We start from the raw sequence: 23,694 nt of genomic DNA, 5'->3' as shown, positions 1-23,694 counted from the left end.
TAAAAAAGATTTCACTTGTGACCTACATCATTCGCATAGAAGAATTAAGAAATTAGGACATCTTTCCACTTTCCATTCACTGTATAAGTACCTATTCACAGAGTCTGATTCCTAAGGGCAGGGAAAAGCACCAGATTCTGCAGATTTTCCCTATATTGTGAGACATCATTACATAGATCTGCTCTGCTGACCACAGCCTGCACCAGAACACTTCCCACATACACCACTGAGATGGGCAACAAGTGGCAAACTTCATTATGGCTGTGGTAGGAAAAAACAGGGTATAGCTCTACTTGTAAAACATACTAGGAGATAGAAGAGCAAGTGGGAATAAGAGTCCTCCAAAAAGCAACACACAGCTGCAAATTGAGTATTTTAGCCACACGTTCAGACTTTACAGAAAAATGCAATTTCTGAGAACCTGATGAGCTGGGTAAAATTGCTTAATTGAAATGTAACAGTGAGTGAGACCAAGCCATGGGGTCATTGCAGACCCAGCAATACCAAGCAGGCATCAGCACAACTCCCCACCCAGGTCTAAGTGATGGTGAAACATGTCAGGCAGAATACTGTGGAAACCAAGACACCAAAGCTTTGTGCCCAGGGATTATAAAAATAAAACTCAAAAAGAGTCAAGAAATATGATTTTCTATTACAGAATTTTACCAATATATATATTAAAAAAAAAAAAAAAAACAAAAAAAAACAACAGAAAGTTGTTTGCTATACTGCACCAGAAGTCAAGAGAATCCACCATCTACTTCCACCAAGGTTTACTGTTAACTGGGGAAGCCAAAAAACTAGAGCATCTGAGGCTGTCATGGGAGCAAGCAAGGATGCAAACAAGGAAACCACTGTTCTGAGAGTCCTCAATCACTGACAAAATCAGTTTCTGGTCACTGAAGGGATGGGCAGCATGAAAATTCCAATGTGGAATGCAGTAGTAGTGTAATTCATGTAGTCCTTGTATGCACAGTGACATAAAGGGAGTGCTTCACTTCTGACTAGGCTTTGATTCAATTAATTGTGGTGAGATTAAGGGAAGAGAGAAATGGAACAGAAACATGACATCTGCCTGGCAGGTTGTTTATATTCCAGCAGGAAGTACTTCACAGTACTTCACTAATGCTCAGCTACTAAATGATCAACCCTCACAGCTCTCCTAGAGATATCCAGCATGGCATCTCTTCCAATGTAACCTCTTTTGGCTGGGTAATATAAATCTAAGCAGTACAGCACTGGCACTTTACCCCACCCTCACCCATTTCTAATGATAATCCGTTCCTGTCCTGTCTGCTATCATCACTTTCTCCTTGAAACATACATCACATGACTGCAAGTCAAGGATATTATAACCAATGTATGTACAAGTTATCACCTGATCATATTACTACAGCTATGTTAGCTAATACTATATTATATTTTAGACCAGATTGGTGAAAGCCTCCCTGGATAAAAACATGAGAGCAAAGTCACCTAAAACGTCAAGAAATACTTTGGAAGGACTTGATTCTTAGATTCTGCTAAGTAAAAATAATAATTAAAAAATAAATTCCTTTCATAAGCAGAAACACTGTTAAGCTACACAGTTTCATGTTGAATATGCAAATATCAGACTTCAGTCCTAAATCAGTTTGAAAAGATAACGTCATGCAGAAAATCAATATCATCTTATGAAATAACATTATAAAAGGTAGTTGGAGAAGGCAACTTCTTGAATATAAGTTCTATGTATTTCCACACCAAAACACAAGTGGTCCAGGAAAAAAAAAGTACAAGCCTTTAATATCTTGATCACATTTTGCTTCATAGAGAAACAACTGGGAAATTGGGATATATAAAAGGATATTTTTAATTAAATCTTCAGAGACTGGTGTATTGAAAGGAACTAAATGTTTCATCACCCTATTAATTTAGTAATATGAAATTAATTTCATGTTAATGTGGATAAATAAGGCTGCCTTTAATGTCAATTTCATAAAGCTAATGTGCCATTCAGAAATTTATAAAAAAACCAAACAACAGTGTCAAGCTATCCAGACTTCACTGTTGCACTCAAGGGCCTTGAGTAAGTTAGAACACATTTCTGGCAGCCTGAGAAGAAGCTGTGTCTGGGATGAAAAAGTGGTACTATAAGGGAGCAGAATGCTACTCTGTTCTCATGGCCTAAAAGAGGAATTTGTGTCAGGACACTGAGCGTCGTAGAAGTCAAGTTTCTTTTTCCTTTCCCATTCTCTTCCCTGTCCAAACTAAATCAAAAGACCTATCAACATTTCCTTTTGCCTTCAGTTTCCATCTGGAAGACTGAGTCTTAAAAAATGATGACAGCTTTAGCACAGTACAATTACTGCACTTCAGAATCTCCCCATGCATATCACGCAGTCTCTGTGGAACTAAGAAGAGAAGCATATTCATGGTGAGCAAATGCAACAAACATGTTATCTCTTTTTCTTTCCTCTTCAGGGGATGAGAAAAGGAGAGTTGCAATTCAGCAAGTAACTCTTTGTACAGAACTTTTCAAAAGGGCTTCTTGTCCATTCAGAAAGCTAAAACTGCAGCTGTATAGGGGAAAGCACTTCGTAATAACAGGAGTTGAAGGATGGGGCTGAAACTCTGAATCTCCCGACCACTCAGGAGTCAATTTCCACTGCCTTGCAGGAGGGGAAAGCAGTGGTGCTACACCTGGTTAATGGGGTAGAGAGCTGACGTGGGCCCTTTGCAAAGTGGATTACAACAGGATGAATAACCCATGCAGGATGAATAATGATCAGATAATTCCTTGAAATATAATGTAAGTTAGAACCTTGTTAGATCACATTCCTGGAGTCTTCTTCCTTCAGGATCTGGGACAAAGAAAAGGTGAAATGCAAGAGAAAGTACAAGTGCATTTCCTAAGTTGCTACAACAGTTGTTTTGATTTCTAAAGTTGTTTCTCCAGCAGGAGAGAAAGCCTGACAGGCATTTATTGAAACAGAAGTTATTGTACTGGATTTATGGAAGAAATTCATTTTAAGAACATAGTTAGAGGAGAAAGAAAAACAAACTACATACAACTAGTCTACACAATCAAATGAGTTCTACTGTCTTACTACCTTTACATGGCTTAAATCTGTTCTTTCATTCTTCCTTCCATCAAAAGGGCCAGGAGTGTTTCCAACAGAGCAATAAAATAAAATACAAGCAAAGTACCAAATTAAAAATATTACAACTTCTAGATTGCCATGATTCAGCATTGTTCTCTTCCCTGTGTGGTTTTTTTTTTTGTTTTCTTGGTTTTGGGGGGTGTTTCTCTATACTTCAGAATGACACTCTGACAAGGTCAGGTGGTAATGATACAGGCTCAGAGAATGAGTTTAACACTGGGAAAGGAATTTTAATTAAACAAAGAAACAGACTATTTTCATAAGTTTATTTCATTTGTCTTGCTCTACTTCATTCGTTACCTCTCCTTTCTCCATCTTGGCTTCAAGCACTTTTAAGGATGCATCTTTACATTCTGTGCCTTTCTGTTGTCCAAGGCAAGGGAAGGAATACGAGGATGAACTTGCCCTATGAGGTCACTCAGCAATTACTTTTTTGAAAACACTGCACTTTCTCTGATACTGTCAACATAAAACTGAAAGCTGAATGGGTTGGGTCAGAGAAGTTTTAGTCATCTTGGCAAATAATGACTTCTGTTGAAAAAGGGTCCATAGCTAATTCTAATGTACTGTGACAACTCTAATGTACATGACAGCTCCTCATGCCCACCTGGCTGAAGAGCTGTACACCTACACTCTCAATCACACTAAGGAATTTGGGAGCAAAGAAGTGCAGATGACACTTTACTAACTACACAACTTAATTTAGTTGTATGTCTATAGAGCAATAGAAAATGTCCAGCTTGTAACTAATAAGCAAACTCCAAGAAAATGTCATAATTTTAACTCTGGAATTTGCAGTTTCTTCTCTTGCTTGGGAGAACAGGCTGGTGTTACCAATGTGAGCAGAGGAAAGGAGGCAGGGCTGTAGCTCCCAGCAGCTCTACTGGCCTAAAGAGCACTGTGACACTAGTCCCAGTGGGTACAGGTGTGTATAGCAAGCCAGAAGCAGTTCCAACTTAGCTGCATATCCTGAACCCAGTGCTCTGCATCAATTGCACAACAGAGACCCAGAGAAGCCCTCATTTATTGTTTTACTGTAGTCAGTCACAACAAGAATCAGGCCTCACAGCACTTTCATAAACTCAGACTTAGCAAGTTCACTGAAACCAACAAATCAAACTAAGAAAGCTTCACTCTGTGGTATGAAGTATTTTGAAGAAAATGTTAAAAGAAATAGAATTTCTTTCCTCCTTTTTTTCTTTCTTTCCCACCAGACAACACAGTTTTTCTGAGAATCCGTGTCATCATTCAGCTGTTTCTTCTGACAAAACCAGAATCCAGAACAGAATCTTCATGAAAGAGAAACTAATAAATTAGGGCTCTTTGTGAGGAATTTGCCGTTAGTTCTGTTTCTCCCTGCCTATTAAGATTCTTTATTTGCTTCACCCTGAGATTTCTGCTGACAAGTCTATTCATTTACTACTAGCCTAGATAAAATGCTAATAAACAAAATGTCAAAAAATGTATTCATATGGCTTTCCCCTTTACACTGGGCTTGTTTTTAAAGGGACCATAGAATTAAGCATTAACATCTGGTGAAATTAGGATGCTTGTTCCCCCTAAAGACTAAATTCTATTTCAGGCTTAAAAACAACTTGTGAAAGAGCTAGATGAAGTATCCTTATTTCTCTGTTCTGTCAGGCGTGCACAGATAACTCTGCCAGCTCACTAAATTTAGCCACTGTCCCATCTCCCATCAAAACCAAACAAGAATACCCATATGGATATATATTATACAATGTTACACTTTCTACAGACTTTTTGTGGTGTCTCACAGGTGTTTTATAGGGGGATTATAGCATTTCATTAAGCTCCACAGATAGGTTGTCATTAGTTCTACAGAATTGAACAAAAAAACTCTTCAGAACCTTATTTTGCTCCCCTATCAGTTTATGTTTTGTTAATGACTCGCTCCCTCCCATTAGACTGGTGTGGAGCAATTATGTCCAAGTGTGTGCTCTTTGGTTGGGATATTCCCAAGGGAGTCCTCCCTTTAGCAGATTCCTGCCAGTGAAGTTCAAGTGTAGGAATAGGCAGTGCCACAAAGTAACCACTCCTGAACAAAGACACATCAGAACGTGCCACCATGAACTAAAGAGTCCAGGAGTGAAAGCAGCAAGTGGCTGGCCACTGAGAATGGAGACAAGCTGTTATTAGCTGCGCATAAAACACCCAGGTAGAGTGCCAAACTGGAAGCTCTCCAGAGAAGACTCTTGTGTGTTTTTTTCATTAATCTTGACCATTGAGAACTTCTGGAGACTGTCCTTTTCTTTGTGTAAGACTACTCGTTCAGCCTCTTTAAATAAACACACAGTCGAGATGCAAGATGGGAAGCAGTGGTTAGTCTCAGGTAAGATATTCTCTCTCTCCTCATCCCCAGCTCCTTTTAACCTGGAACATATGATCCCCCAGCAACGGCTAGATGTTCTGTGGGCTTGGCATAACACATCTCTCCAGCAAAAACTATCACTTGTCCTAATCCAATTTGCTAAACATTTTTAGAATGACATGGATGGGAAACACAACTTCACTTGCTGGGAATAGAGTTCTGCAGTGAGAATGACTGATATCTTAGTTTTAGAGTGTGTCTTGTGAACCATTCAGGTGAGAGGAAGAAAGAGCAGCCCTGAACATTTCCATCTTGCTTGGACTCTAAATGAGACACCTACAATAGCAAACAAAAAGGTACCCTCAGGACACTTTCATGAATTTATTATAAAACAAAGATTAAAACAATTATATGGAAATTAAGGGTAATATGGAATATTATGGACAATTTGTCTTCCTCTCAGTCAAACAGTAGCATGGCCTAGTTCAACAAATAACTTCACAGCTTGAGACACACTGCATGCAAAATGATAAAATGGCTCAGGCTGTGAGGACAGCCTGAATGGCTCAGCTCTGGTAGGTGTGTCTCAGAGGGATCTATGGAAGAGGTCAGACTTCACTATTAACCTTTGGCAGAAAAAAAGACAATAAGCTTTTTTCACAAGTTTTCACAACTACACAGATGAAAATACAGACATTGCCCTTATTCACCAGCTCAGAAGCCTAAAGAACCAGCATGGTGTAACTAACAGAGCTTTTCTTCCCCATCACATTCCACTCTTCTTCTCCTAATTTCACCCAAAAAGGGCAGCTCCTAAATGATTCTCCTCTTTAGAGAGCTTCACAATCTGTTGTGATTTTCCTCTAGTTACCACTGCCACACTTACACAAGTAATTTAGGGAGTGGTGAGCAGTTTCATTGCATGTCCATTTGTCCATCCTTCCATCTCTCCTTTCATTACAGTTATTACTAGCTTTCTTTCAGTTATTAAACTATTCTTAATCCCAAGGATCACATGGTTTTGGCCCCAGTTCTCCTCCCCACCAAGGCGGGAGGAATGGGCAGTGATTGAGTGGCTGCATGGTACTTAGTTGCCCGCTGGCATTAAACCATGACAATACACAGTTCCTGGTGGGACAGACTCTCTCCAAGTAGATGAGGCTACAGGAAAGAAGAAAGCAATGATATGGAAGTGACAAATTTAGGGCAGCCTTGATGTTCCAAACAGATAACAACAGGGGTTGAGGGAGACAGGGGAATGATCAGTAGCTAGGAAAAAAAAATTACCAAAACTCATTTTACCCTCAAATTTTATAATTATTCAGCTAACCTGTCACTATCACTAGTTTTTCTTTTGGCAATGGTTTTCCACAGCTGGAGATAAAAACATTGATTTAATTTTCATACTATTAGAAATGTAACTAGAAGTAGCTTTGTGCTCTTAGACACAAGAGCTTAGAGTTACAACACCCTTTGAGGTACATTAAAACACAAGGTTTTCATTATTGCCAAATACTATTTATCTCAAAGAAACTTATTGCTTAATTACACTTCTAAAATGTTGAAACAGTAATGATTTTTATGATTATAAATTATATTTTAAAGTTTACGCAAACAATAGAGCAATTTGCCTTCAGAAAAAAGGCACATAAAATTATCTTTATTTTTTTTAATAATACTGTCACAGTTGTCTTGGTGTTAATGGATACACATGGAGTATGGTGATAGCACCCAAATAAGACAGTAGCACAGTTGGTCCCTTAGTGAGTTTAAATGTGACCTACCCTATTAAAGAATCACAAAGTCCTTTTCTATCCATTTTTTAAAATGTTTTGAATATAAGAATTCATCAGGATTTAGGGGATTAAGAAATCACTGTCCACGAAAAAAGATCTGCAGAAATTTTCATTAGTTCTTTTATGAGTTGGCAGCAAATACTCTAGCTGTGAACTTTTATGAAGCTATAAATATAAAGGACCTTCTGATACTGGTATGATGATAATTCTAAATTTCCTTTTTGCAGCTGGAGTTGATCCCTTGTATTTGGTAAAAAAAAAAAGATAAAAAAATCTCCCTTTTTGTAATTTAACAGAAAAAGTTGGCTCAACTACTGTATTGCCTTTGAGCACTCTGAGTGGAAGTTCATGAATTAAACCCACATGGCAACACAACCCCCATCACCACCTTTCCCTTAAGGTGGCTATAAAATGTCAGTAGAAAGCCAAGCTGTTTATTTTACTTACAAAATCAAATTCTAAGTAAATGAGTTTCTAGTGGGGCGTATCTTTGTAACCAGCTCCGTTACATCACTAAACTTTTATTAAACTATGCAATAAATACTAAATCAATCATTAAATGTTTAAATTCAATACTAAGGGTGAAAAATAGGAAATGTAAGTAGGCAACCTATTCCATAAAAGACTAGGATGCTTGATCATGGGGAGAGAAAAAGCATTCTTTGCTACTGACAGCTTTTTACAAAACTTGATCTCCCAGGGAATTTATTTTTTAGGAATAAAATTTAAGGGATTTTGTCTATGTATTTGAGAATCTCTGTGGTGAGAAGTATTCCTGAGTTACTCTGATAGATTTGTGCTACTCTAGATTTGGTGGAATATTGCCAATATGTTTCTCTTAATTGCCCAATAAACAAGGAAGACTCATTTTCCTCACAGTATCTTGGGAGAAGAACACAATCTGAGACAGAAAGGAACTCACTCTCTTGGCTTCTCAATTTCTAAACAAATACCAGAGAAGCAAAGAAGCAGTCCAGAATAAAAGCCATCCAACTAGAGAAACAGAAATGCTGGCCTACAATTACTGCAGTAGTAGAACAATACTTATTTTTCCTTGCATGGTTTCCTAGGATTCTCAGGAGCTTGACCAGAAAAGAAGTAACCGGGCTGCTCAGATATACACCAAAACTCACTGTGAGATAAGTTGCATTTGTTTGCCTCTCTCCCAAGGCAAACCAAATATCAGCTTAACTAGTGGAAAGTTATCAATCATGCAAAAGAAGATCGCCACAATTAGACACCCACTCTTAGTATCTGTAAATCTATGAACTGAGATGTCATATCATTATTCACTGACTCTGCTTGGGATTAAGAACTAAGGTCAGCAAGCAAACTCTGCAGAGCACATACTTTACTGGACCAGACTAATGATGGACTATGTTCTAAATCTGAAGAGCTTGGCTAGAGTCTTGCACTCAACATCAAACATATTTCAGAGCTGAAATAGTTGCTGTCAGCACCTGTTATTCATGCCCACTGATGGGAAATATAAGGAATTCTGTATGTCCTTTGCCTCCATATATGGCGCATTTTCCTATGATGCAACAGAGTAATGCAGTGTGTTTGCTGATATATCTAAAAGGGAAACAATTTTCAGTCCTGTTTTTTTCCAGTATTATTCTATAATAATCTGGAAAGTTCAGCCTTGCAATTGATACATAAATCTGTTTTGAAAGAAGCTGTAAGTAGCTGCAGTGATGAGAACAGAGGGTCTCTGTCCCTCCTTCTTTGATTCTACATTACAAAGCAGGTCACAAAAATGAAACATTGGAGATTCTTATTTGCTATCATTTTAATAATTGAGAAATGGATCTCAGCTCATGTACACAATTTTTCACAGAACCAAAGAACCATTTAAGTTGGAAAAGGCCTCTGAGCCTTTTTAACTCCAAACACTGAGTGGTCACCACCTTGGCAACTAGTCCATGGTGCTAAGCACCATGTCCAGTCATTTCTTGAACACCTCCAGGGATGGTGATGCTACCACCTCCCTGGGCAGTCCGTTCCAGTGTTTAACAACCCTTTCCATGACGAAATTCTTCCTGATGTTCAAACTGAACCTTCCCTAGCACAACTTGAGGCCCTGTCCTCTTGTCCCATCACTTGCTACCTTGGAGAAAAATCTGACCCTCACCTGGCTACACTCCCCTTTCAGGCAGTTGTAGAGATGAATAGCTTCCCCCTGAACCTCCTTTTCTCCTGGGCAAGCTCCCCCAGCTGCTCCTCACAGAACCTGTGCTCCAGACCCTTCCCAAGCTCTGTTGACCTTCTCTGGGCTCACTCCAGCCCCTCAAATACCTTCCCTGCAGTCAGGGGCCCAGAACTGGACACAGCACTTGAGGCAGAATCTCACCAGTGCTGAGCAGACTGAGCAGAGTGGAACAAAGACTGCCCCCGGTCCTGCTGGCCACAATTTTCTTGATACAAGCCAGAATGACATTGGCTTTCTTCGATTTCAAGTTTCCTTTGGAAAAAATACAGTTCTAAGGTGTCTAAAAGCACATTATGACTGAACAATGGTTTATTAGGTGCTCCCAACAGGTGACTGTAATTAAAAATAAGGTCACATCTAAGGAAAGTAATCCAGGTGAACAAGGGCCTCCATTTGTCTCCTTTACATGGAGATACTCATGTAAGGTTCACGAAGTGCACAGATATAACTTAGAAACCTAATTAGGCCATTAGAAGTAAACTCTATTAAAAACCACCCGTAAGCTTTAACGATAAACTGCAGCCATTTCAAATTTAATACTGCACTAGCAAGTAATACTGCCATTGAATAATTCAACATTCTGTAGCATAAGGCAAGATGAGAGGAATGAGAAAGCACAATTGCTATTTTCATTATGATGTGCCTTTTTGGGAGGTATAGTATAAACCTCATAGCACTGGCACTAATTATTTTGGCATCTTATTGGCAGTCACAATTAGACAAAATGCAAGAATTTCTAAGAGCAAAATAAGTTCTTGGCTAGATTTCTTCAGCCCGATATACTTCGTACTTTTATTTATGGCTAAATTGAAGCTGGATGTCAAATTTGGGTCCCTTAGAACAAAATCTTAATAATTAACTGGCAAAACTGAACATGATCGTTTCTGACACACCTACACTGGTAATTATTGCTTTGAGGCCATTTACTAATGAAATTAATGTATTCATTGCCCTAACAAATTAGCATAACTCATACATAATGCCCCACATTTCAAGACCTTCCTAGAAAAACAACACTTAATACTGCAGAATGAAATGGCAAGGGCATTACATGGAGACAGAATTCACTGAATTACTACATGTTAAAACCACAATGGCTAAGTGTTAGTTATAAAGTAAAATGTAAACACAATGTGGGTACTGAAACCATTAATAGTGTAGTCAAGAGTATACAATCGATTATTATCTTTGCACTTCAAATAAGCACACATTACAATAGCAGTAACCATGGAATGTAATTAACTGGCTACTTTTAGAGATATGAAGTATGAAAAGGAGGCAGTGCTGAAGCAATTTCTTCTTCCTTCTCAAATTCATAATAAATACAGTGTGCTTTTCCACTCATATTTCCATTCAGATTAATTCAGTGCCTGGAAGTGGCTACAGCAGCCATAGGGTCAAGCAACAGCGAAAGGCAGAATTAAACGCATTACCTTTAGAAATTACTAAAACATTAGCACCAATCTACTGCAATTTCTAATTGGTAAGATTCTTTCAGTTATTCCCTGAGTCTTCTATCTCACCATGCAGAACAGAGGCCAGGGAAGCAAACCACCATGTGGCTAGATGCAGTCCCAGCTTGATGGAGGGCAGGGTGGAAAGCACATCTGCTCTGCTGGCTCACCTGGAAGGCTGGGGGCTGCCCTGAGGCCCCCAGGCCACAGACCTAACATGCACTGCCACCAACAGACCACACCTGTAGAGTGCTGGTAGGAGGCAGATTTCATAGGAGGAACCATCCCTTTTGAGCAGGAATAATCTCTGTATATACTTCAAATAATAAACTCACTTTGAAGGAGGGGAGTAAAATCACAATGGGTTTTCAGAGAGTCATCTATACTCTGCATTGCTCAGAATTCAACCCCTGCCTCAACCAGCAGATGGAAGGCATCAGAGCTAAGGAAAAACTGAACAGGTCTTTCTTCCACATAACTCAGGAGCCAGCCCTAATGACAATTAGAGCAAGGTTACTTTGCTTATGTTCTCTACAAGTGTCTAAAGGTTATTTCTTTCAGAGAAGCACTGAATAGGAGCATATTCTTGGGCCACCCTTTTCTTCCCTCCTACATAGGCATAAATGCAAAGAAAGAGTCTCTTAGAAGATCCTCAGTTGCACCAGTACCTATTACTACAAAGGAAAGAAAAAAAATGTCCAAGGGGAATATGGAAATATTATGGAATAATCACCTCAAGCAAGAAGTTTCCCTGGAATCCCATTCATATGTGTTTGGCTCCTGCCCACAAGCATTAAGTTTTACATCTTTATTAATGTTTTTATTCTAATCAATGTAATTTAGATTTTCTCATTATCCATACGAATGCCTGATCTTTTTCAACCCTCTTAAATTCCACCTCTCCAACCCTCCACTCCCATATCTTGTGCCAATGAGTTCTATATGCTAATGAAAAGTTGCATAAAATTTCTTTTGACCAGTTCTCTATCTCTTGCTTATCAAGTAATCCTCTCTCCTAAAAATTCCTCTCCATTTGAGACTTCCTTATTTAGCAACTTTCCCCACTTTGAATTAAAAATCCAAATCTCTCCAACAGTAGTCTTTCTTTGACTATATTGACATTTCTTCTATTTTATATTTTTTCATTATTTCTTTTTAAAATAGAAAATAAACAAAAGATAGTGTAAGAGATTATTCTAGCCCACTGAATTTGCTTTAGACACTGCAAACATCCCAAAAGCACATTTTAGAACACTTAGAGTCCAGCAATAGATACCCAGTGTTGAATCACAAAGGTTATTATGCTCTCTCACACACAGACATGAAACCTAATTATACTCTGGCTATCACTAAGTATAGATGGATACCTTGAGGCAATTAATGTATGACTGAGAGCTCTCCATTTGTGCCTGTCTGAAGACCTGATCTTCAGCCCAATCTTGTGAATTGTCAAGAAACAGCTTCTTTGAACTTTGGCCTGTTGACATGCAAAGCCATTTATAAATGGGTAAATGCTACCTCATTAATACTTCTCACAACTGCACAGGCAGGAAACAATTTTCATTTACACTACCTTTTTTTACACCTTTACACTCAAACAGTCAGTCTCTATGTACTTCTGACTGTTATATAAAGCCACTTCTGACTGTTATATAAAGTAACAGTGAGCAACATGAACAAAAATCAGGTCTTCATCATTTCATTAGGCAGGCAGCAGGTAGTATAAGGCTACCTTCTATTTTTCGTGAGTTTTCGTCTAATTAAAAAAAACCAAACAAGTCCACACCAAAAAACTTACACAAACGTTAGATATTCTAAAACATTTTATAACACTGCACAAGAACAGCAGTTCCCAGTCAAGTTACTGTATACCTTTTCACTGAGAAATAGTACGTGGTTGGACCACAGAAATCTACACCCCATCGTCATGGCTGGTCTCTTCTATGGCATTTATAGCCCTAGACTGAAGTACTCCCACATCTGATTTCCTTGTCCAGGTAACAATTATGTACTGCAACATTGCATTAGTATCAACTGTTTGAGTCACATTTATGTGGTGAAGGTCAGTCCTCTTTCATCCCCAGGCACTCAGTTCACCCGCTTTTTGCTTTAGGTCTCTCAATGGTGCATAGGTTTTATTTTCGGCAGCATGCCTACTTTTAGTTAATTCCTTTGTCTGACATGTTGTTACTTCTCTCAAATGTGCCTCTGCAACCTTTCTTCCTCCAGGTTAGCTGTAATTTCTCTCCTATCATTTACTACTGGATACAGAGTTACCTTTGTATTGCTGATATTCCCAGCAGATGTCTTTGTCTGACCCAAGTGCTCCTCACCACCTGTCGCCTTGCTTCCAGGTTTGGCTATAAATAATCCTCCCCCTTGCTGGTTTGACTATAAATAATCCCCTCCCCACCCTATTGGGTTTTGGAGTCAGCTGGTTCCAATTTAGACAAGGTGAAGCTTCCCTTTCCTTTACAGAGTTAGCATTCCCTCTCTTCATTGTGTTACCCACACAGAAATGCTATCACTGCACAAACTCACAAGTATAGAAATGTATTGGTAGATCCCTAAGTCAAGTCTTTTGCCTGTTCATCTACATTTTCATTCTAGCACTTCTCACATGTCAAAGTTACAGTACCAATATGTACAAGAGACACCGGGCTGCGCTTATGGTCAAGCTGACCTCTGCTTGCTTTCCACAGGAGGCCCAACAGGTCTACTTCGTGGACAAGTCCTACAGGACATCCTCAGCTACCTACCTTGTGCCTATGAATGTGCTTGTGGACCTGGCAGGTCACAGGGCTGTAGTTCTCATCCACCTCCATTTGTTCTAGGCCACAGAGCCTCTGTATGTGCCACAGTCAGTGTCTGGACATGAAGGCAGATGGGTGCCCTTCTTAGAAATGACCCCAAAATAGCTTTCCAGAGACTCCCTGAAGCAGGGTTTGTTGAGGATGTCTAAACTATGTGGACAGGTATCCATGATCTTGTGAGTTCTTGTGACTGTAGGTTTCTCTGAGCACAGGTGTTGTGCAGTTTCACTCAATGAGCTGCAGTTAGGTCCTGACAAACATCTGAGGTATCCAGAAACTCTTCCCCTGAAGCTCATTTATCTGGTGCTCAAGGAAACTGCTTTCTCTTCAGAACTTCTCATATAAGACCTGACATTTTAATACACATTTTGCACATTTCAGAAGCAAAGAAATGCATTAAACTCATCTCAGTAGTTTGCTTGTGTACTGTACTGAGGAACATGGTACCTTGGTGTACCTTTACTTGCTTGCCTTTTTAAAAAAAATAAGACTGAGGAATGCTTTAGTCAGACTAGGGTGGCCAGTGAAAAGTTAAGAGGAAGGCAGTCCACATACCAGCAGCCAGGATTTAAGATGCGGTCCACTGGCAATTGCTATAGGAAGAAGGGACAGAGGAAAACCAAACAAGAAACATCCCATCCCACCCAGCCCTGCAAAAAAACCCCAAAACCATAAAACAAAAACCAACCAAAAAAAGAAGACAAAACCCAGAACAAACAAAACCAAAAAAACCCTATAACAACGAGAAAAAAAAAACCCCAAACAAAAAACCCCAACTGAAACAAAACACCTCCCCCCTCCCCCAAAAAGCACCTAGGAGAAGTTGTTAAATCCAATTGAAAGAGGCACATGATTTTTCTTAATGGATTATCTTCAATAGTTTTGGCACACCACTTCTCTAGGGAGTCTATTTCACATTCCTCTTCTCAGTAGGTAGCTGTACCAAGTAATAAATGCTGCTTCTCAAGGTTTTGGCTCAAGAATGTCCTACAGAGGATGAGGCAGAAAACAGGCAGCACCAGAATCTGACTTGAGAAAATATTCTATGTTTATGGCATCCTTGGGAAAAGCAATGACTGCAGCAGTAGTAGTAGGCCACCTGCAGCAAGATAAGCAGTAAGTGAGAATTAAAGAGGAAAGAAAATGCTGACTGATTTTCTCAAAGACATTAAAGACTTGACTGGAGCCAGAAAAAAAGTGATGGATTTGCTGGGGTGTCTTTCACACATCTTCTGTAAAAATTTAGAGTAAAAGCAGAGATTATGGAGTACGGAAAAGAGCTGGTGAGAGAAAGAATAGTAAAATCTTGAGAAGATGCAGATGTCTGTATGCATGTATTGGCATTATGCCATTTTACATGTAGGGAAGACCTGCATTTGTGCCATGTATTATGCAGCCTAGACAGAGCATTGCATGATGGGGTTAATGTGGAGGGTGCCAAATGGGGCAGTGATCTCCCTACATGCAACTGGAGGCACTGGTGCAGCATTGCTGGAGTAACTGTGTGTGACCTTCAAGGCTGTACATACAAGTCTTGCCTGCAAAACCCGTGAGAACTTTTCCTGCTATGATTATAGACTTTACTAAGTTAGACTCTCACAGAGTTATATAACCCTATGTGGTAGTTAATGAAGTGCTGGATGTAAGAAAAATAACTGCAATGTTATTTTGCCTCTGGTATGCTTTGCCTTATAAGGATTAAACCTAGAGCTGATTCACTTGTGTTCCGTGATCTCTATCATGCTGCAATAATAATACTTAGCACTTTATAGCACTTCTCACTTATAAAAAGTGCTTTATAAACATTATCTAATTATTAATCTTCACAACAGTCCTGTGATACAGATATACAGGTCAATTTGATGTCCTCTTTTAATAAACTACTGGTACTTTAGTAAATTGAAAAGTATAGAGCACATTAAATTCACTTAAGAGAAACAAAAATTAGTGAAAAAAAAAAATCACAATTCTCCCTATAACATTCTAGGGACTGGAAGTGATCACCACCTCAGAGGTCCACAGAGAAAATATTTCAATTATCTACTTGAGACTCATTGTTTTTCTGGTGATAACATGAATAACACAAAAGCAGAGAAACTCTACCAAAACAACTGAAGTTCTTGATCATGACCACAATATACTAAATTCTACACAAGCAAAACACAGTACTCCTCACCCTACAATGTTGGGGATCTAGGTATGACACCAAGGGGTAAGAGATGGGGAATGGGAGGAAATCAGTACAGTTAAAAAGCAATCATCCCTGCTCATACTGCATCTGCCTACAGAAACCTATGCAGAGCTACTCTAGATCAGTATACTCCTTATCTCATCAGTAGCTATCCCTGGTGATACATCTCAAACGTTAGCGTTTATGATCGAAGACAAGAGTTTGGCATTTGGTTAAACACATCATGCAACCAGTCCCATACTAGCTACTGTGAAGAAAATTAACTCTACCCCCACTATAACCAGTACATTTGCATAATTGCAAAGTGAGTTTTCCACAACACCACTGTTTTCTACAATGTGAGGCATGGACTTGTCTGTGGGATAAATAATGCAGGGCAGAAGGCTGCTGTCCAAGGATGAGATGGGCTGCCCCATGCATTGCTGACATTCAGAGCTATGTAATGAGTGAGGAAGGTAGAGGAAACAAGAGAAAAAAAAAAGACAATTTTCTACTTCAGGTAATTATAAAGTTTCCTCAAATAGTTTGGAGTCTACATCTAGTTTTTTTCATATGAGTCTATGAGATACAGGACAAGTTTCCTAAAGCCAAGCTTTCTACTCAAGGTCATCTATCAACTTACGTTCCTCAGGTGCTCCATGCCTGACTTGAACCCTGGGGTCTGCCTTGCTTGAAGGGCTGATCACTCATAAATGCAGCTGAAATTAAAGGGAACTGTGCTTTCAGCTTACTACCCAATGTTAAATATTGTGAGAAAGATAGAAGCAGGATGTCTCAAACTAGATTCCCAAATTAGTAGGTGCTTTCAACTTTGATTTACTCTGCCTCAGTCACCATCTATCAAATGAGGACAATAATCTCTCCTCATTTCATGGAGGTGTTGTGAAAATAACTTCATTAATGGTTTCTGAAGCACTGTAGTGTTGAGTGCTATGCAGAAACCTAGGAGGAAATTAATAGTTCTGTCTCTGGAGCAAGTTCTGAAAAACATGCAATAAAAAGGGCCTGAAGGCACACATGTAACTGAAGAAAAAATAAAATATTGGATTTTATATACTTGAACAAAATATTTGAACTGTTCAATGAGTGAGTGCTGTACATGGATTATCCAGCAGATTTCATCCTGATTTTAAACTCAATCTCATCTCAGCCTTTATTTTTATTACCATGTTTCTAAAAATTTGGATCTATCCAGCTCCCCGCAAATACCATAGCGCAGAATTCTACTGATAAGCCTGTGACTCAGTAGCATCACTAGGAACATTTAGAGTCGCTCTACAGATCTTAATCATTTCAGCTCATGAAATAAGGCAACAATAGCCTCTTTCTCAACAGACACTAGTACTTCAAGGGAAGATCACACTTTGACAAGAGATTTTGATGGTATACTGAAACAGCAAACGAAAGGTGCAATTCAGGGGAGAAAATGTGCTCAAAATTTTACACAGAACAATACATATTCACTTCCTCTCCAGAAAAAACCAAACTATTTTGATCAGTCTTTCCAAATGTTTTGCCCCAAGAGGAGGTCCAATGTGGATGTTATCAACCCAAATATTTAAAGTTTGCGAAGAAATGAATTTAAAAATCCTGTTTACAGTAATTTATAAATGAGGATTTTCAGTTAATCTTTATGACAGTCAATATTCTCTGCCCTATCTAGAATACACATGCTCACACTGTTCTACACAGTGTTTTGCTTGCTGTGCAAGCATCTCTCCTAGCACATCTTCAGTACTGAGAGGGTTTTGCTATTTATGATTTTTATTATACACTCTTTATCTGTTTCTAGGGAAGAATACTCTTCTAGGGAAGAATATTATTCCTTAGCTTCCCTTAAATAATATACAGATGACTAATCACTGTGGCACCCAGGAAAGATATGTCAGGTAAAGTAAACATTCTGAAAAGAATGAACCCTTGAGCTATCCCTGCCAAATACTCTTACCTGGAACTGTCACAATGATTGTGGTGCAACCAAAGAAGGAGCCTTTGATGACTGAGGAGTTATCTGAATGAAACAGGTTGGTGAGTAGAAAAAAGCCTACTGCCAGTTAGTCTAAAGCAGTGCCATTGAATAGAAATTATAGAACCACAGGGCTGCTGGTCTTTACTATAACGGTGCGGCCATCAAACGCATTTCTGAAAATGTGACTCAGAAAAAACTATTGTCTGCTTGACATCCACCTGTTTAATTTGCTTAAAAAGTACAAAAGCAATGGCTGGTTTTGTGCTGAACAACATTTGGCTCATATGGTTTATAAGGGGCTGGAGCTAAAACTAGAACTGCAGCTCCCCCAACACCAACACAGAAAAATGGACATCCAGTGCCCTACAACCAGACTTTATAAAACAGGTGTGTGGAACAGTGTTTACTGTTAAAGGGATAAAAAAAAATCCCAAACATTATGTTACTTGCAACATGAAAGAGGATGCAACCTTTTTTAGGTGTGCTGAAACAATCTAGTTTAGGTGTGCTAAGGCAGAAACCACTTGTTCTTTGAAGTTGTTAAGAATGGTTCTTATGTGTATATCAAGCCCAACTTCTTACATCTCCTTCCTACCCTAGTGCTGGCTACTCAATCTAGAAAGCAATCTCCCCAAAATTTAAATTAATATTTGCAATGTCCTCTCCATACTTTCACTTTTTCCTCCCTAGCTATCTTACTTTATCTTTACTTCTCTTGTATTTTGATACCAAATCCAGTTGTCTAAGTAACAATTCTGATGCCCTGAAACCCGTCATGCAATGCCATGTAAGGATCAAAAGAGAACTTGGTTTAAATTCCTGGAAGTGTGAACAGATCAGATATACTGGCATCAGCCTGGGACAGCATTTAGGAGGCCAACACCCCATCTCCTCCAGAGTCCCCACAGATCTGGGGGACTCACACTGCACACACAGCCCATAGGGAAATTGGAGAGAACAGAGGCAGTTTCAGGGACAGCAAATGCCCACAGATCTCCTAACTGACTACCAATTTCACTTCAATAAATACTGTCAAAAAAATTCATATAATCAGTTGTGTCACTTACCTGTGGTGCAAATACGCTTTTTGTCAGATCACCTCCTGTTCAAGAACTCTAGAAAAAAACCCACACAAACAAAACAGATAGTTAGTAATTAGACTTATTTAAATAATATATTTTCCAGTCAAGTACACATAAAACCTTCTAGTATCATCCTCCGGACAGAATTCAAGAATAGCAAGGACACATCTATAATGAAAAGTGAATGCCTGAGCATCCTGAAATCTATTTAATATTTGATAATTGGCACATTTCTTCCATTTAGACTTTTCATATTATGCAAATGCTTATATACTGTGAATCCATGAAGTATAGAAAGATAAGCTTCAAGTGCATTATGGACAATCAGCATAGACTAGAGCTCAGGATGCCTGGGTCTCCCTGAGCCCTTGGAAACAATCAAGGTTCATGGTGTTCAGCCATTGCCTCAAGGGAAACACACATAGTTTCAGTGACATAATGCACACCAAGTGATATGAGTCTTTGTAGCAAAAGTATGACCTGCAAATGCCTGTCCTTCATAAACCAGCTTTCAATAGCATGATTATCAAATCCAGATTATACACTTTACAGACGCCAAATGTGCCCACATTTCAGACTCTGAAATAGAAAACCTTATTCTTACATGAGAGTATAAGAATTTGTTTATCAATCAAGTTCAAATGAAGTTCAATAAAGGTCCAACTATGAAAGGCAGAACACTATTCCTTGAAAATTCTGAAGCTCTGCAAGACAGAGAAGGTTCAGCAAAGGGCAACTTTAGCTAGTCTCAAACACAGTCTGAAGTAGGAGAGAGGGGGAGGGAGGGAGGCAGAGAGAGAGAGAGAAAGAAAGAGAGAGAGAGATAGAGTGCCAATCTCTTCTAAATAGGTGCACCAGTGACAGGATGGGAAATAATCACACCAAGTTGCAAGAAGGAATATTACAATAAAATATTGTTAAAGTGGGAAAAAATCATCAGGACAGTAAAAAACTAACATATAGGGCAGAGATACTGTGTAATCCCTGCCACTGGAGATGCTCAAAACTTGACAGGACCAGCACTGAGGAACCTGATCCAAGCTGGCCTTGCTCTGACCTGAGAGCGTCAATTGTTGCTGACCTGCCTGAGGGCTCATAGCCTTCACCTGACACCAGGGTGGAGAGGAGCAGGCCCTCCTTGTGGTCAGAAGAGACTGAAATCTCCTCTACCATCAAGCAAGTGCAAATTTTAAGCTGGAAGAACCTTGATCTTTTGTTTTGTGTATCAAAATTAATGGTGGTTCACAGTGTGTTAATGAGTAACCAAATAACTGGTAAGTTTTTTGCAGAGAAAGCCCAGACTTCCAGCAGGCAAACTGCCCCATCATAATGGCATCTTGCACCTGGAAACCACTGTGAAACAAGCAAGTCATGTGCTATTTCATAGATGTATTAAACTACTTCCTGTTGTGGCTTCCTCAAAACCCAGTAAAAAGTGAGATTTAGTACAGAATAGAGACAAGCACCCTGATGTACCTATCTGGTTTCCAAACAAAAACCCAGGGTGGAGAAGGGGGGAGGCAGTTAAAGGTCACAGTAAGCGTGGCTTTACTGCCAAAATTCTGGAAACATCACATCATCTCAAATTCATTGAATCAATTTTCAGTTCCTAAATATTCTCAACAGATTGCCATACAGGTGGCTTAGATTACCCATTCTTTGTAAGAAAGGGAAAGCTTAGCTAATATTGCCCCCAAAAATCTGAGGGCAGCCTTTGTGAAATACTTTGTGCTACTCAGGAAGGAAACGAACACAACTTTTGAAGAAGTACAACACTGAGGCAGACACTGTTCACAGAAAGTGACTTGTCTGTGGCCATGCAGGTTGAAATAAGAGACAGTTCACACTTCAACCTGTGATAACAGAGGATTAGGTCCCAGTAGGAATCCAGTCAGCATAATAACACTGAAGAGAACATATTGTCTTATATGGGTTTTACATTTGCTTCTACAAACAGCTCCAGAGACTGTTAAACACAGAAATCAAACTGAAATGATCAGAATAGAGCAAACTTAATAGCAGATTGAAATTTGTACAGAAGTTTTGAATTCAAGATTACAGTGAATAAAACAGAGTGGATTGCAGGAGAGACAACACAGAAATGAAATGAAACCACTAAAGGTTTATGAAGCATCTCTCATTGTTCATTTCTTTTGCTACCCAACCTTCATGTGGCAGAGTTTCAGAAACCAGCATTTCACACTATTCATATTTAAAAGTGACCCCTACAGAACATTTTCAGTTTAAATAAAAGTTTGTGCTTTCTTGGTTTGTTTTGGGTTTTTTTTTCAGCTGTGCCTTCTGTGAAGTGCCCACCAAAGTACTAGATGAACCATGCCAGTCTTCACCATCCATGAGTCTGATATAAATTTTCCTGGCTGGAACTACAGGCAGCCTACATCATGGGATATACTTTTCCCTTACATCTTAGAATCGTAAAATTTATAGCAAGAAATTCAAACCAACATAAATTAGTAATTCAATCCCTATATTCCAATTTAATGAACCAGAGGTTACATTACTTTATTGTTTTGTGCCAGTGGACCAATCATTTGGTTTACAGATGGAATGTAGTTCTTTGTTAATAAATAAATGCATAAAAATAAAGGTATCCTCAATGCAATTATGCTGATATCCCTCAGGAACCAGAATGCAATTATTTAAAGTATTATTTTCTTAGATTACTCTCAAGAAAATAAGGAAAGAAATATGAAATTTGTGTCCTTTTAACTTAAACTCATTTTAAGAGCATCAACAATGATGCAGATAGTCCCCAGTGGCAACTGAGAAGCACTTAGCCAGAAAATTGTTATTGGATTACAGTTCTGGCTTCATAAAATGTGGCTAAAGATCATTTTAGACATCCATGGAATGACCCATTGTCATAACTGGTATGACAAACAAGTGACAAAGTTATTCTGCTCAGCTATTTTGAGGATTTTTCAGATCACAACAGTGACTTGGGGCTGTATCAGCCTACACAGTTTTGATTCAATTATAAAAATAACTCACAATAAGAATAATTCTAGCATAAATAATTTAATTTCTCCGGAGGAAAAGAAAAATCCCCACAAACATGTTCATATACTTTCAAGTGTTCCTGATGTATAAAGGATTGTGAAGTGATAGGGTGATCAGAAGTCAATTCCAATTGAGAACTACCTTTCAAACTAACTGGTCTTCTTTATTAAGACGATCAAGATGAAAAGGGCACCAAAGGACACTGCATGATTTCTAACAACACACAAACTAAAACCACTTAGGTACCACTAAGGTTCATACGATCCTTTTCATTCCATTTTACAGTCTCTTTCAAACAGATGATTTCCTGGATGAGAATCCTGCCTCCCATATTTTAATCTGCTGATAAGTCCCCCCCTCCACCCACCCACTAATGTGACTATATAGCAGATGCACATGTGCACACTTAAATAAATGCAAACAAGAAATAAAACTCTTCACCTTCACATCTGAGGTCACCAGTGGCCACTGGCAACACAGTAAAAATCAGAACCTTAATCAAAAACCTAACATGGGATTTAATTTCCTCATGTAAGGTCTTTGTCATTTTTCTTCCCTGTCCATTACACAGTATGTCTTTGCTCATATAATTACATAATTAACATCCTCAGCACCTATTTCATCCCTTGTTAATTTTGCTAAATATAAAAACAGACATGCTCAAGGAAACAAACTGGGCAAGTGAAGAAGCATAAACAATTTAAAAGGAAAGAAATAAATCTATTCACATCCTGATAATTGGTATGCATAACTGAGCACTACTAGGTGCTAGTAATCACATGATGGCCTTCTGACTAGAAGTGCACATGCAAGAACTGCTTTTGCTGGACTGACAGAGATCACCTCGAAGTGTGGGTACAAGGAGGTCTTGGCTTTGTTTTTCTGTAAGCAGTGTTGAGGCTTGTAGCACCAAAAGGGCAGGAGTGGCAGTTGATAAACCACACTGGTCACAAAAAACCATTGGTTCCCAAATCATTTTTCTGAAAATCAAAAGGATTGTGGACAGGGTGGGTGGATGGAGAGAGGGAGATAAAGTTGACAGCTAAAAGCCCTTAAGATTTTGCAGTTTATTCCACAGTCCAAATTCACATTTAGCTCCCATTGCTCTATGACTATCATCATAATTCAGTTGAAGATATGAGTGTGAAGATTAGGGGCCAGCAAAGGGCTCCTCCTTCACACCTTTGCCATGAAAGAAGAGAGCAAGTAGCAAAAAGTCTTCAGTAATCAAAGAATTGGTAAATTTCCCAAAACTTTAATTGATTCATCCTTGGCAAGCAAATTGGCAGTTTTATTTCTTCCTCCACAGTGTTCAAAAAATAATTCTGTCCATCCTTGTGAAAAAAGGAAAATTTCAGATGGTTTCTATTTAGTGGGGTGGCAGAGGCCAGATCTTTGTTCATCCTAACATACAGATCCTCACATATAAGACCAGATTCTAAAACTGTTACTCACAAAAAAAATTTACTTTGTTCCCTGAATGATACCACCAGGTCATGGAGGGTGGTGTTATTAAATGAAAGGAAGAGGATCACTAACTGTTTGCATCACAGACGTACATTTAAACTTACTGCTTCCATAGAGGATACTATCTCTCTATGCAAATGCACAATATAATTTGATCCAGCAGCTTACAAACAGAACTCAGAAGTCCTCCTCACTAAGAGTTAGCATTGAACTTGTT

General features: G+C 38.9%; 1 long non-coding RNA gene across 5 annotated transcripts in view; it reads right to left on the bottom strand.

Annotated features, from left to right (window-relative positions):
- LOC134423094 (uncharacterized) overlaps positions 1–23,694 on the bottom strand; it is a 453,551-nt gene that overhangs the window by 113,319 nt on the left and 316,538 nt on the right. For all 5 annotated transcript variants that reach the window (XR_010028998.1, XR_010028997.1, XR_010028999.1 and 2 more), the window contains one exon: positions 18,975–19,022. This is a non-coding gene — a long non-coding RNA (uncharacterized LOC134423094). The remainder of the gene's footprint in view (positions 1–18,974; positions 19,023–23,694) is intronic.

The sequence above is a fragment of the Melospiza melodia genome, chromosome 11 (genome assembly GCF_035770615.1).
Source record: "Melospiza melodia melodia isolate bMelMel2 chromosome 11, bMelMel2.pri, whole genome shotgun sequence".
Classification (NCBI taxonomy): Eukaryota; Metazoa; Chordata; class Aves; order Passeriformes; family Passerellidae; genus Melospiza; species Melospiza melodia.
Note: the sequence above shows the minus strand (reverse complement) of the source record. Positions and strands in the feature narration are given on the sequence as shown.